This window comes from Glycine max, chromosome 14, assembly GCF_000004515.6.
Source record: "Glycine max cultivar Williams 82 chromosome 14, Glycine_max_v4.0, whole genome shotgun sequence".
Classification (NCBI taxonomy): Eukaryota; Viridiplantae; Streptophyta; class Magnoliopsida; order Fabales; family Fabaceae; genus Glycine; species Glycine max.
Window position 1 is genome coordinate 9,095,441 of NC_038250.2, and position 12,496 is coordinate 9,107,936.

The 12,496-nt window shown below is 29.8% G+C and overlaps 1 long non-coding RNA gene and 1 pseudogene across 1 annotated transcript; both read right to left on the bottom strand.

The window, feature by feature from the left end:
* Window positions 1-808: 808 nt before the first annotated feature.
* LOC121173489 (uncharacterized) lies at window positions 809-1,937 on the bottom strand. Its single transcript, XR_005888497.1, has 2 exons — window positions 1,314-1,937; window positions 809-1,220 (listed from the first exon to the last, which is right to left on the bottom strand). It is a non-coding gene; the product is annotated as an uncharacterized lncRNA (long non-coding RNA).
* Window positions 1,938-5,843: 3,906 nt separating this feature from the next.
* Window positions 5,844-9,496, bottom strand: LOC100781397 (sm-like protein LSM8; annotated as a pseudogene).
* Between the last annotated feature and the right edge of the window lie 3,000 nt (window positions 9,497-12,496).

Sequence of the window (12,496 nt, forward strand, 5' to 3'; positions counted from 1 at the left end):
AGGGTCTGTTTATCATGTTTCTCACTGTTTCGGGGTTCTTCACCGACTTAGAGAGGTAAAGGGAGAGATACAGTTTTGTGTTGATGGTTCTTTGTTGTAATGATTGTTTGCAATGTTGAGTTGTTGTAATTGATTGTTTGATGACAAAGAACTTGTGTGATAACCAGACCTAGGAGTTATAGGGATAAAATATGGAACTATGTGTTTGAATTGATCGTGTTGTTGTTTATTTCTCCTGTGAGGAGATTAGTCTAATTTAGTGGTTAATACACACTTATTATTTATCATTAGCGGAAATACAATGTTGTCACACTTGTTTGTCTACATTTTTATTATGCTAATGCGTCAAAAATTAATATACTATAATAATTGTTAATTACAATTTCTAAATTTTGTTCAATGAATGACATTCCAAATGAAAAAATTAAAAACAAATTGAATAACACAACTAAAAATCAAAATAATTAATTGTCATAAAAAAATCACAATAATCTACACTTTGAAAAAATATGTTCTTTCTTCCTTTTTTCATAAATTATCTTCTCATTGATAAGGGTTGTTTTCAATTGCATATCTCATGAAAAATATGTTAAATTAATTAAAACAGTAATTAGTCATAAATAAAGAAAAATAAAATATAGAAAAATGTGTAAGTTGAAATAAAAAAAATTAAAAATAAATATATAAAGTGATAAGAAAGACGAATTGTGAAAGAAAAAATGTGTTATGTATCAAAAAAAATTGTCATTCAAAGAAAAAATTATAGAAAGAATGAAGAATGCAACAATATTAAAAAGAAAAAAGAATATAAATACGACTCAAGAGAGAAGAAAACTAGAAACAACCATGATTGAATGGGAACTTTGAGGAACAATTAAAACTACAATTGATTAATATTGACAGCAATTGACAGCAAGACAAAGTAAAAAAAAAAAAACTATTAACAAATGATAAATGATAAAAAGTGTGTATTAACCTCACCCTAATCAATTCAAACACATAGTTCCATATTTTATCCCTACAACTCCTAAGTTGGAGTCATCACATAAGTTCTTGTTATCAAACAATCAATTACAACAAAACAACATCGCAAACAATCATTACAACGAAGAATCATCAAAACAAAACTCTCTCTATCTCTCCATTTACCTCTCCAAGTCGATGAAAAACCTCTTCCCTTTTGGCAACTTCCTCCTTGCTCTCGTAAAGTCCAAAAACATCTAGAAAATTGCACGCAAAGCAAAGAATTTTCCAGAGAAATAAATAAACAAACCCTTAAAAAAATGTGTTATTATTATATAAAGGAAACTAACCTTCTCTAACTCACGAGTCCTCTACAAATCAGTAACTGTTGGGCCAGCCATTAATATGGGCTTTGTGACACCGAATTTTGCTTCGACGATGCTCCCACCCCTTCCGAGCCCCCCATGATCTCAACGCACAACTATTCGAAAAAAAGATATTTTAAGAAAAAAATTCTCAAAAAAATAGCATTAAATAAACTGACGCTCATAAAACAAATTTTAAGGAGAAAGAAAAACAGAAAGGAACAGATCGAGAATTTAGACATGGTCCGCACTGGAAAACTGAATTGAATGGCAAATTGGAATCCTAGAACGAAGAAAAAGAGAAGCGGTGCGAGTAATAGCAGAAATTAAAAAGCCCTAGAAATTATTTTTATAGATAGTGTGCATAAAAAAGAGTGTGTAATTTTGTATGTTTGAAGTGGTGAACAGTTACGATTAGGTAACCTGTGTTGGTAATAGGGTGAGTAGAAGTGAGAGAAGGGGATCAAATTGATTAGATGAAAGGAGATCATATTAAAGATTTTTCATTTTTTTTATTCCCCATTTGTACATGCTTGTTATTATTTTTGTTTTAAAAATGCTAAGATATTTGAGGGTAAAATGGACAAATAAAAATGGAGATCAAATAGTGGTGATAACTGTCTATATCGCCTTTATCTATTGTTATAGATTTGTTAATAATTCTTAGTTCTTTTTTTACTTTATATTACGTTAATTGCTCTTCAAAGTTCTCATTCAATTATTATTGCTTCTAATTTTCTTCTCTCCCCGAGTCATATTGGTAATTGGGTGAGTAGAAATGAAAAAAGGGGATCAAATTGATTAGATGAAAGGAGATCAAAGATTTTTCATTTTTTTCATTCCCCATCATGCTTGTTATTATTTTTGTTTTAAAAATGCTAAGATATTTGAGGGTAAAATGGACAAATAAAAGTGGAGACCAAATAGTGGTGATAACCGTCTATATCACCTTTATCTATTGTTATAGATTTGTTAATAGTTTTTAGTTCTTTTTTCACTTTATCTTACGTTAATCGACTGTAGTTGTAATTGTTTTCCAAAGTTCTCATTCAATTATTATTGCTTCTAATTTTCTTCTCTCCCCGAGTCATATTGGTGTTTTTTTTTATTTCAATGTTGTTGCATTCTTCATTTTTTTATAATTTTGATTAAAGACGTTTCCCTCAATTACAAGAATTTTCGTACGCAAGACATTTTTTTCTTTCACATCCTTCTCCTTTGGTCCTTCTCATCACTTTATGTATTTATTCTCATTTTTTTATTCCAACTCATTCTTACACATCTTTTTATAATTTATTTTCTTAGTTTGTTACTAATTATTGTTTTAATTAATTTAATAGGTTTTTCATGAAATATTGGAAACTATCATTGTCAATGAGGAGACACTTTATGAAAAAAGAAGGAGACAGAATATTTTTTCAAAGTCAAAATTATTATGATTTTTCTATGACAGTTAATTATTTTTATATTTAGTTTTGTTATCCAGATTGTTTTTAATTTTTTCATTTAGAGTGTGTCATTTATTGAACAAAATTAAAAAATTATAATTAAAAATTATTATAGTATATTATTTTTTTTATGCAATTGCATGATAGAAATGCGAGCAGACAGACACGATAATGCCGGTAATTCCGCTAGTAATAATAAGTAGGGAGGGAAATAGGTTTGAGAACAACATATGGTCTATCCTATATAAGGTGCAAATTAGATAAGACTTTTTGAGAAAATAAGTTAGACCAAGACTTTTGATAAAATCTATTTAGTTAAATAAGCCAGATTATATATTATTAAAAAAATCTTTTAAGCCTAATATGACTTATCTATTTAAAAAATTATAATTATTATTAAATTAAATTTGTTATAATTTATTAAAATCTTACATTTATTTATCTTTTTAAATATTAATCATTTGATCTAAATAAAAAGTTAACTTGTTTTTTTCATTTATGTAAAAAGTCAAGTTAAAGTTATAATTAAAGTTTATTGAAAAATAAATTTATGTCATATTTAAATATCTTATTGCAAGATATATTTTTAAATTACATTGTTAATGTTATATTAAACCTTAAAAATATATTTATCTCATATAAATAAGTTAAATTTGATTCCTATAAAGTTTTACATACATATTTTTATCTTTATTTTAGTGTTAAATTATCATAAAATCGTTCTTTAAAATAGACTTATAGGTCAAGTCAAACTAAAACTGTTAATAAAGTCTTTGACATGTAAATAGGTCAAGCTCAAGCTTTGAACCCACATCAAACTCAGGCCTAGCAATGTCTAACTCGAATGGGTCTATTTCTTCCCCAGTTTTTATTTAACTCAAATTGAAAAATAAACATGGCTACAAATAATAATAATAATAATAATAATAATAATAATAATAATAATAATAATAAATCGTTTTGGATCAAATTTTTGGAGTTTTTTGTTTGACCCGAAACTGCTAACATCATCATCCCAAAATCAACTCGTAACTAGGGCAGTGCAAAAACTCTAAATGTATAAAACCAATCCATATCCAATCCAATGTAATTCACTTTAAATCCATTTAAATGGTTTGGTTTCATATCCAAATCCAATTTTTCAGATTTTAAATCCAATCCAATTAATTGGATATGGATTGGATATTTCTTTAGAATTTTAAATCCAATTCAATTTTTCAGACGATGACGGTTAGGTTTTTTGGCCAACTTCGGTAGGAGCTATTTTTTGGTCAATGTCGTCTAGAGTTATTTTCGTCGATGTCAACTGATGATGTTTTTAAGGTGTCATTAGTTGAGACAGTTTTTCGATTAAATGTCGATAATGGTTTTTTTTTTGCTGATGTTGGTCGAGACTATTTTTTGGTCGATGTCGTCAAAAGTTTTTTCGGCCGACATATGTTGAGGCTATTTTTGGGTCAATGTTAGCAAGGGCTTTTTTTGCTAATGTTTGTCGAAATTATTTTTTGATCGATATCGAGTAGGTTTTTTGGCCGACATCGACTATGTTTTTTTTTGTCAATGTCAGACGAGACTATTTTTTTGCCGATGTTGATTAGGATTTTTTTGTCCGACATCGGCCAAGAAACATCATCAACCGACATCGACAAACAAAACCTAGATGATGTCGGCCAAAATATTCTCCCAATTGATGTTGATAAAAAAAAATCTTAGTTGATGTCAACAAAAAATATCCCAAGTCGACACCGGCCAAAAGAAATAGTCATGCTGATGTTGGTCAATAAACCCTAGCCGGCACCAACAAAAAAATAGTTTCAACCAATGTCAGCAAAAAAACTTGGCCAACGTCGACCAAAAACTAGTCCCAGCTAATGTTGGCCAAAAAATATCAACGACCGACGTCGACAAAAAAGAACCTAATCGATGTCATCCACAAAAACTCTAACCAACATCGACTAAAAAATAGTCACATTCAACGCTGACCAAAAACCCTAGTCAATGTCAACAAAAAAGTATTACCAACTAACATTGACTAAAAATCATAGTCGACCTCAACCAATAAATAACCCTAACTGAGATTGATCAAAAACATCCTTGATCGGTGTCGACCAAAAAATGAAACTAGCAAGGTACTTTAATGTTACACTTTGCATGTGAATTCCTTTTGGTTTTGTTTTGAATTTTTGTGTATAAATTGTTGATTTTGGTTTTGGGCATAGGTAGCATTAAGGCTGGTGAAAGGCATGCATTATGTTGTTGGTTGCATAGGATATATCCGAGTGAAGCTAATGGCTCATTTGATGGATGGATGGACTCTTGGATTTTGATGTTGCTTTTAAAATTTAAAAAATATAGTTTCGTTATTTTTTATAGAATAATTCTCTAAACAACGAGGATTAGATGGATGAATTGTTCTAAATCACATTTGGTTTGATTTACTACTTTAAGGATATGTAGTTGTTATTGTGCTTCAACCTTCAGACTTTTAAATTGTTTATTTTTTTGAGTGTTTATATTACATTTTATTTTAGTAACTTGAGTATGATTAAGATAGAACCATACAAATTGGTATTTGAAGTATATGGTTAATTCCTTTTAATGATCTTTAAATTAACGCATTTGGTATTTGAAGTAATTCTTATCAAGTTCAAGTAGGCAGGTGCCAAGTTTTCCCTTTTAGCATTTAAGAGTATAGAGGAAATATGACAATTAAGAGTATATACATACAACGTTGCAATTAAAACCAACCACCCCTTTGGGCAAAGATCATTATTTACATGTATAATAATAAATGTGTTTTTTTTATATATAGAAGATCATTATTTACATGTATAATAATAAATGTGTTTTAGATAGTCGCACAATTTGTTGCGTACTTGCTTCATTTGTTTGACAATACTTACATGCCAAAAGAATCAGAATCAAAATCAGAATATTAGACATATCAAGTTGTCTGCATATTCTTGGAGAGTTCCACAGTGCACTCTAGTATATAATGCCGCAAAACTCAAACTGTTTCCACCCGGCAGGCATGCATTCATTAAAAATCAATACATAATATTTCACCTCAATGGATTATAGGTTTCAAGGGATGAGCTCTAAGTTTTGAAAAATCCATACTAGAATCCAGATCTTCATCTAGTTCACCAACAACACTTCTGCAATGACCAAAGGAAAACCATACAAATTTTAGGGTATGTAAATAGTGCAACGATATGAAATCTTAATGATACACAAAATGAAAAAGGATGGAGTAAGGGACTTACATGTTGTCACCCCTATTGATGTACAGACCAAAAACAAGTTGTACACCTTCCTGTAGTTATAAACAAGAATGATGATGGCATTAGGAAGACATAAAAATTGTGAAAGGCTAAAAGGAATTTTCAAGAAAAAATCTGTAGTTAAAACAAAATTCAAGTGAAGCAAAGATTCAAAGTCACAATTATGGTGGGGAGAGATGGTATAGCAAAATTAACAAATTAAGAATTGATTCATTCCTGGTACAACAATCTATAATTCGAAGCCAGGGATTTGACTTTTCTAAAGTGAGCACTCTCACTTTAGAGGAAGTAAACATCTCTTTACAGTCTGATGTTTTAATGGCAAAGATTAACACTTGCCATTGTAATTTTTTTTCTTTCAAAAAACATATATATAAAGATTATCCCTCTCCCCAGTCCCTAACCATTCCATATTCCACCTGTTACATGATTAGCAAATCCCCAATGAGGATTAGGGCGTCAGGAGACAACCAAGCAACAGACTTTGTGACCCCAAAACCAAAAGGCTTTTGTTCATTTTACTCTCATTGTTAATCCAACAATCCCTCTTCCATTTCGTTTTTCTTCACATTTCTTGCACTTTAATTCCCTTACACACAAAGTTGCTTGTACTCAAGGATCCATTTATGAAGAATAAGATCGAAGCTATGTATAATACAAAATAGAGAAGTATAGCTACAACCATTATTGAGGTAGAGATAAATATTGCAAAGATAATTTTCAAGATAGAAGTAGCAATAATAACAGAAAACGATCTATCTATCAAATGAACAAAAATATCACTGCAAACATTGATCTAATGCAAAGACAATAAATTTCCTTCAATCAAACGGATGGAATTTTACAACCAGCTATACTCTGGTATAGAATATTGGGGCTTTAAAGGAACAATAAGAGAAAAAAGTGAATAACACTGTAACAAAAATGAAAATACTAAAATGGATGTGTGGTCACACAAAAAAGAACAAGACACAAAATGATTATATACAAAGAAGTTTCGTATGACACCTATTAAGGAAAAGAGGACAAAACATTAGTTAAGGACTAATGTGGTTTGGACATGTGCAAATAAGGCTACTAGAGACACTGATGAAGAGAGTGTACCGCATGATATACAGCCATGTGAAAAGTGGTAAAGGGACACCTAGAAGGACATTGGAGGAAACTACTAAAAGGAGTCTCATGATGAGTATATCCTTGAGAATTGGGTTTTTAACCAAACCCAATGGTGTACTCACTGTAGTGTAATCCATGTAATAGACCTTTCCTAGTAACATAAGGTTATTGTTGTTGGGATTACAAAACCAGTTTTGCAACAACTGGTCTTTCTTAACCATGGACAGATGCTTCTCAGTCTCAAATATATCTAACATCTAGCGTAGTCGACATGGATTTTGCCCATCACCTTATGCAGAATCTAATGTTACATGGTAGCTTGCTTGTCATCTTATAGAGAGAACAAGTGGGCAAGAGGAATAAGTTTTATGTGTTTTGTATTTAATAATTTAAGCTTTATGTGGTAAAGATGTGCTGACTTTACCCTCAAAAGTGAGAATGCCCATTTTAGAGGAGCCATGTCCGAGAGCTAAATATAAATATTAAGTTCATTTAAGTCATGACTCATTCATATTTGAAGGAATGTTTATGTAATTGCATCATTTCAACATACCTTTGTAGAATAAACTCGTTCATGGGACTCATCAAGAATTATATTTGTTGCCTGGTCAAAACCTTTCAAGACTCACTCAATAAAAAAACATTGTAATTAGAACTTAGAGCAATGACACTAACTAACACACTACAAATTGTCAATAGCTAATTATGTTCACATACAAAAGCTTACCAATATATTCCGTCCATCATTTGTAATGACTGAAATTGTCTCTGTCAACAACCAAAAAATTCGGTAAAGGATAACAACTACTAACTATTAGAATAATATGACTCATGTGAATTAAGAGTTTAAACTTGATTTAATAAAATAAAGGGACCTATTGGAAAATATGGAAAGTTAGTAAACTTCTGATAACTAACTTGTGGAGGTTTGTTAAACTTATGGGAAGTTAGTAAACTTCCGATAACTAATTTGATGGGAGTTGGTTAATAAAAAGCAAAGGGTTATATCTCTACTATAAGCGTTTTTCCTCTAATTACCATCAAGAACGTGAGAGGAAAATAACAAAAAGGAAAGAGATAGATTGGGACAAAGAAAATTGAAGAACTTATGTCTTTCATGAATCAAGGTAAGTTCTACTTATTTTCAAACTGTATGAAGGAATCATATCCTTACAGTATGTTATAGATTCATTGAACATAAACGTATGGAATCTATAACCAACATGTGGTATCAGAGCCTTTGGTTATTGAATTTATGATTCTCCATGAATGATGTTTCTTCCATACATTGTATGAATCTGATTCTAATTGGAAAATTATTCAATCCATTTTATTTTCCGTTGTGCATATTATAATTGTTTTCAAGTATGGAATGCCCTGAATCCAATTTTTGAATGTCTTGAATTGAAATTTAATATCTCTCTCTTACGTCAATTTCAATTCAAAATTGGATCAAGTAATTTGGATTAAATGTATGATAGATTTATAATCACCAAAGTGGTCAAATCTTTATGTTTTGTTTAATTCCAAATTAGTGAAGATTGTATTTCAATTACCCATAGAATAGATGCTAAATTATAGATTATTGGTTTATGGGTTAATTGAAGTTCATTATTATAAGACATTTGGTAATTGAAATTCATTGTTATAAGGCATTTATGGATCGCCCAAAGGTTGATTAGTTGTTCTTATAATTTATGGATATGACTGTTGGTAGTATGTATGCATTATTAGTTTTATTTATATATCCAAAGATAATAAGTATTTCTTATTAATGCATATGTCTTACCGTATTAATGTATCACCCAAAGGAGAACAATAGTATACATAGAATGTTTGTTTGTTGTTTGAATCTGTATTGTATGTTTAATTTATGACTCAAAGTATCAATGTTAAGCATGTGTTAATTGCAGTATCCCTTTTTGTATCTTTGCATTCTCTTGGTATGTTTGTTCCGGTTTTTAATGGATTAAATTTCTCTGATTGGAGCGAATAAGTCCAATTTCACTTATGTGTGATGGATCTTGATTTGACTCTTCAAGTTGAAAAACCTGCTGCTATTACTGATGCTAGTAGCAATGAAGAGAAAAACTCATTATAAGGCCTGAGAAAAGTCAAACATAATTTGTTTGATGCTTATGCACATGAGCATAGCAAATAACATTAAGTCTGCTCTTCCCAAAACTAAAAGTGCAAAAGAATTTATGAAATCTATGGAAGAGTGCTCCCAAACTGCTGATAAGTCTCTTGCTAGGACATTAATGAATACTTTAACCACCATGAAGTTTGATGGTTCTCGTACTATGCATGAATATGCCATTGAGTTGACAAATATTGCAGCAAAACTTAAGAAATCAATATATGGACTTGAACAACTTTCCAAAAATGGTATATTAAGTTCAATGATACTATTACGTCCATTGGATTTAAGGAAAACACTGTTGATCGGGGTATATATCTGAAGGTCAGTGGGATCAAATTTATATTTCTTGTTATGTATGTTGATGACATCTTGCTTGCAACTAATGATCTTGGTCTATTAAGTGAGACTAAGAAGTTTCTCTCTAACAACTTTGAAATGAAAGATACAGGTGAGGTAGGCTATGTGATAGGAATAGAAATATTCTGTGATAGATCACAAGGACTATTAGACTTGTCTTAGAAATCATATATTAATAAAGTTTTAGAGAGATTCAAAATGCATAAATGTTCAGCATCACCCATTCCAATATAGAAAGGAAACAAATTTAGTCTCTGCAATGTCCAAAGAATGATCTGAAACGGAAACAAATGGAAAATATCCTTTATGCATCTATTGTTGGGAGTCTGATGTATGCTCAAACATGCACAAGGCCAGATATTAGCTTTGTAGTTGGTATACTTGGTAGATACCAAAGTAATCCATGATTTGATTGTTGGAAAGCTACAAAGAAAGTCTTAAGATACTTGCAAGGGAAAAAGGATCACATACTTACTTATAGGAGATCTGGTCATCTTGAGGTGATTGGATATACAGATTCAGACATGGAGGCTGAATTTGTGGCATGCTTTGAGGCCACAATTTAGACTAATTGGTTGCGGAATTTTATTTCAGGACTTGGAGTAGTTAACAGTATTGCCAAGCCGCTGAAAATTTATTGTGATAATACCGCAATTGTCTTCTTTTCTAAAAACGATAAGTATTCTAAAGGTGTTAAGCATATGAAATTGAAATACTTTGTCGTTAAAGAAGAAGTTCAAAAACATAGAGTGTCAATAGAACATATTAGCACTAATGTAATGATTGTTGACCCTTTAACAAAAGGGTTACTGCCCAAAGTATTTACTGGCCATGTAGTGAATACGGGCATTATGTTTGCTAGTGAATGTTGAATGTTATTATTATTAGTGATGTCTATTTGACACTTTGAGCTCATTATTGTGTAAGTTTCTGAAATTTGTGTTTTCCACTTTATGTGTATATGCATGCAAATTATGATGTGGAAAACATATTATGTTTTTTAAAGAATGACTTTTGTTTGAACCCATTATGAACTTCTCATTTTACAATCATATTAAAGAGAATGATAATATAGTAGTACATGGAAGGGAATATGTTGATTAAATGACATGTAACCGCCATGACTCTTATTGTTCTTATCTTTAATTATGATTAATGATGGAGCCAATTAATCTAAAGTCTTTTAATGTGCATTATGATTTATGTAATTATTAAATCATGAAGTGTTATGGCATCACATGAGTCAAGTGAGAGAATGTTAGAATAATGTGACTCATGTGAATTAAGGGCCTAAACTTGATTTAATAAAATAAAGGGGCCTATTGGCAAATATGGGAAGTTAGTAAACTTCTGATAACTAACTTGTGGAGGTTTGTTAAACTTATGGGAAGTTAGTAAACTTTCGATAACTAACTTGATGGAAGTTGGTTAATAAAAGGCAAAGGGTTCTATCTTTGCCATAAGCGTTTTTCCTCTAATTACCATCAAGAACGTGAAAGGAAAATAACAGAAAGAAAAAAGATAGATTGAGACAAAGAAGATTGAAGAACTTATGTCTTTCATGGATCAAGGTAAGTTATATTTATTTTCAAACTGTATGAGAGAATCATAGATTCTAAGATCCTTACAGTATGTTATAGATTCATTGAACATAAACGTATGGAATCTATAACCAACACTAACATGGTTTAAAGTATATCTATGGATGACAGAAACACAATTTGATAGTTCACCTTTTATATTTTGAATGGAAAAAATAGTTGTAGCCTGTCATATTAGAATATATAATATATGTGACCTAAAAAATTGAGTATAAAATATAGTTCATTCATTATCATAGTCATATTGAAGTATATAAAATAAAAGATAAAATAAAAATATCTAATTTCATCCTAAATTTTGGTAAAATAAAATGATCCATTTTGTATCTCTTTGCTTTTTAATTGTCTCCTTAATTAAATAAATATAATAACTTTTAAAAATAAATCATTGGTTGGTATCTAGGTATTTACATAATACACATTTTTAATTTGATTCTTATAAAAAAATAATTTAATTTTTAGATGTTTAATTATTTTCAATTTAGTTATATTATTGTTTTTCATCGTTATAGTATTATTTGTTAGAATTTTCACTCAATAAAATATGATAAATGAATTAATAGTGATTTGAAATATAAAATATAATATTTCTGATTTCTATACTTGAGAATTATTTTCATTCAATTTTCATCATCGTAAATAATTATTATCACTATAAACAAATGTCATTTATTATCATTGTACTAACAATTTATATGTAGTATGACACTTAATTAAAAATTTAAAAGTATTTTCAGAAATCAAAATGGCATTACATAGTTAAGTTCATGAACCAAAGTGTTAGGAAATGATTAAGTTTAGGGACTAAAATGAAAACAAATTTTTAAGTTCATAAATCAAATTCACAATTCAACTTTTAGACACGTGGTAACAATGTGTATGACACGTGACAACCGTCCGTCATCATGTCATTACGGAAAGAGCCAAGTAGATACATCTATTTGAGTTAACGGAAAAAATTAACGGTATAACTAATTTGTTATACTTTTTGCAATTCAGGGATAAAATTTAATTTTTTTTATCTTTCAATGACCTAACTATTAGCACTTAACAAATTCAAGGACGAAAATAAAATATTTGCCTTTTTTTCCTTCTTTGCACTTTTTACCCTCAACCTTTTAATTTTTGGTGAGTTTTATCTCTAATAAATTAATTTAGCGTATTTTATCTCCAATCTTTTAGAATCATGCAAATTATATCCTCTATCATTTTACTTATA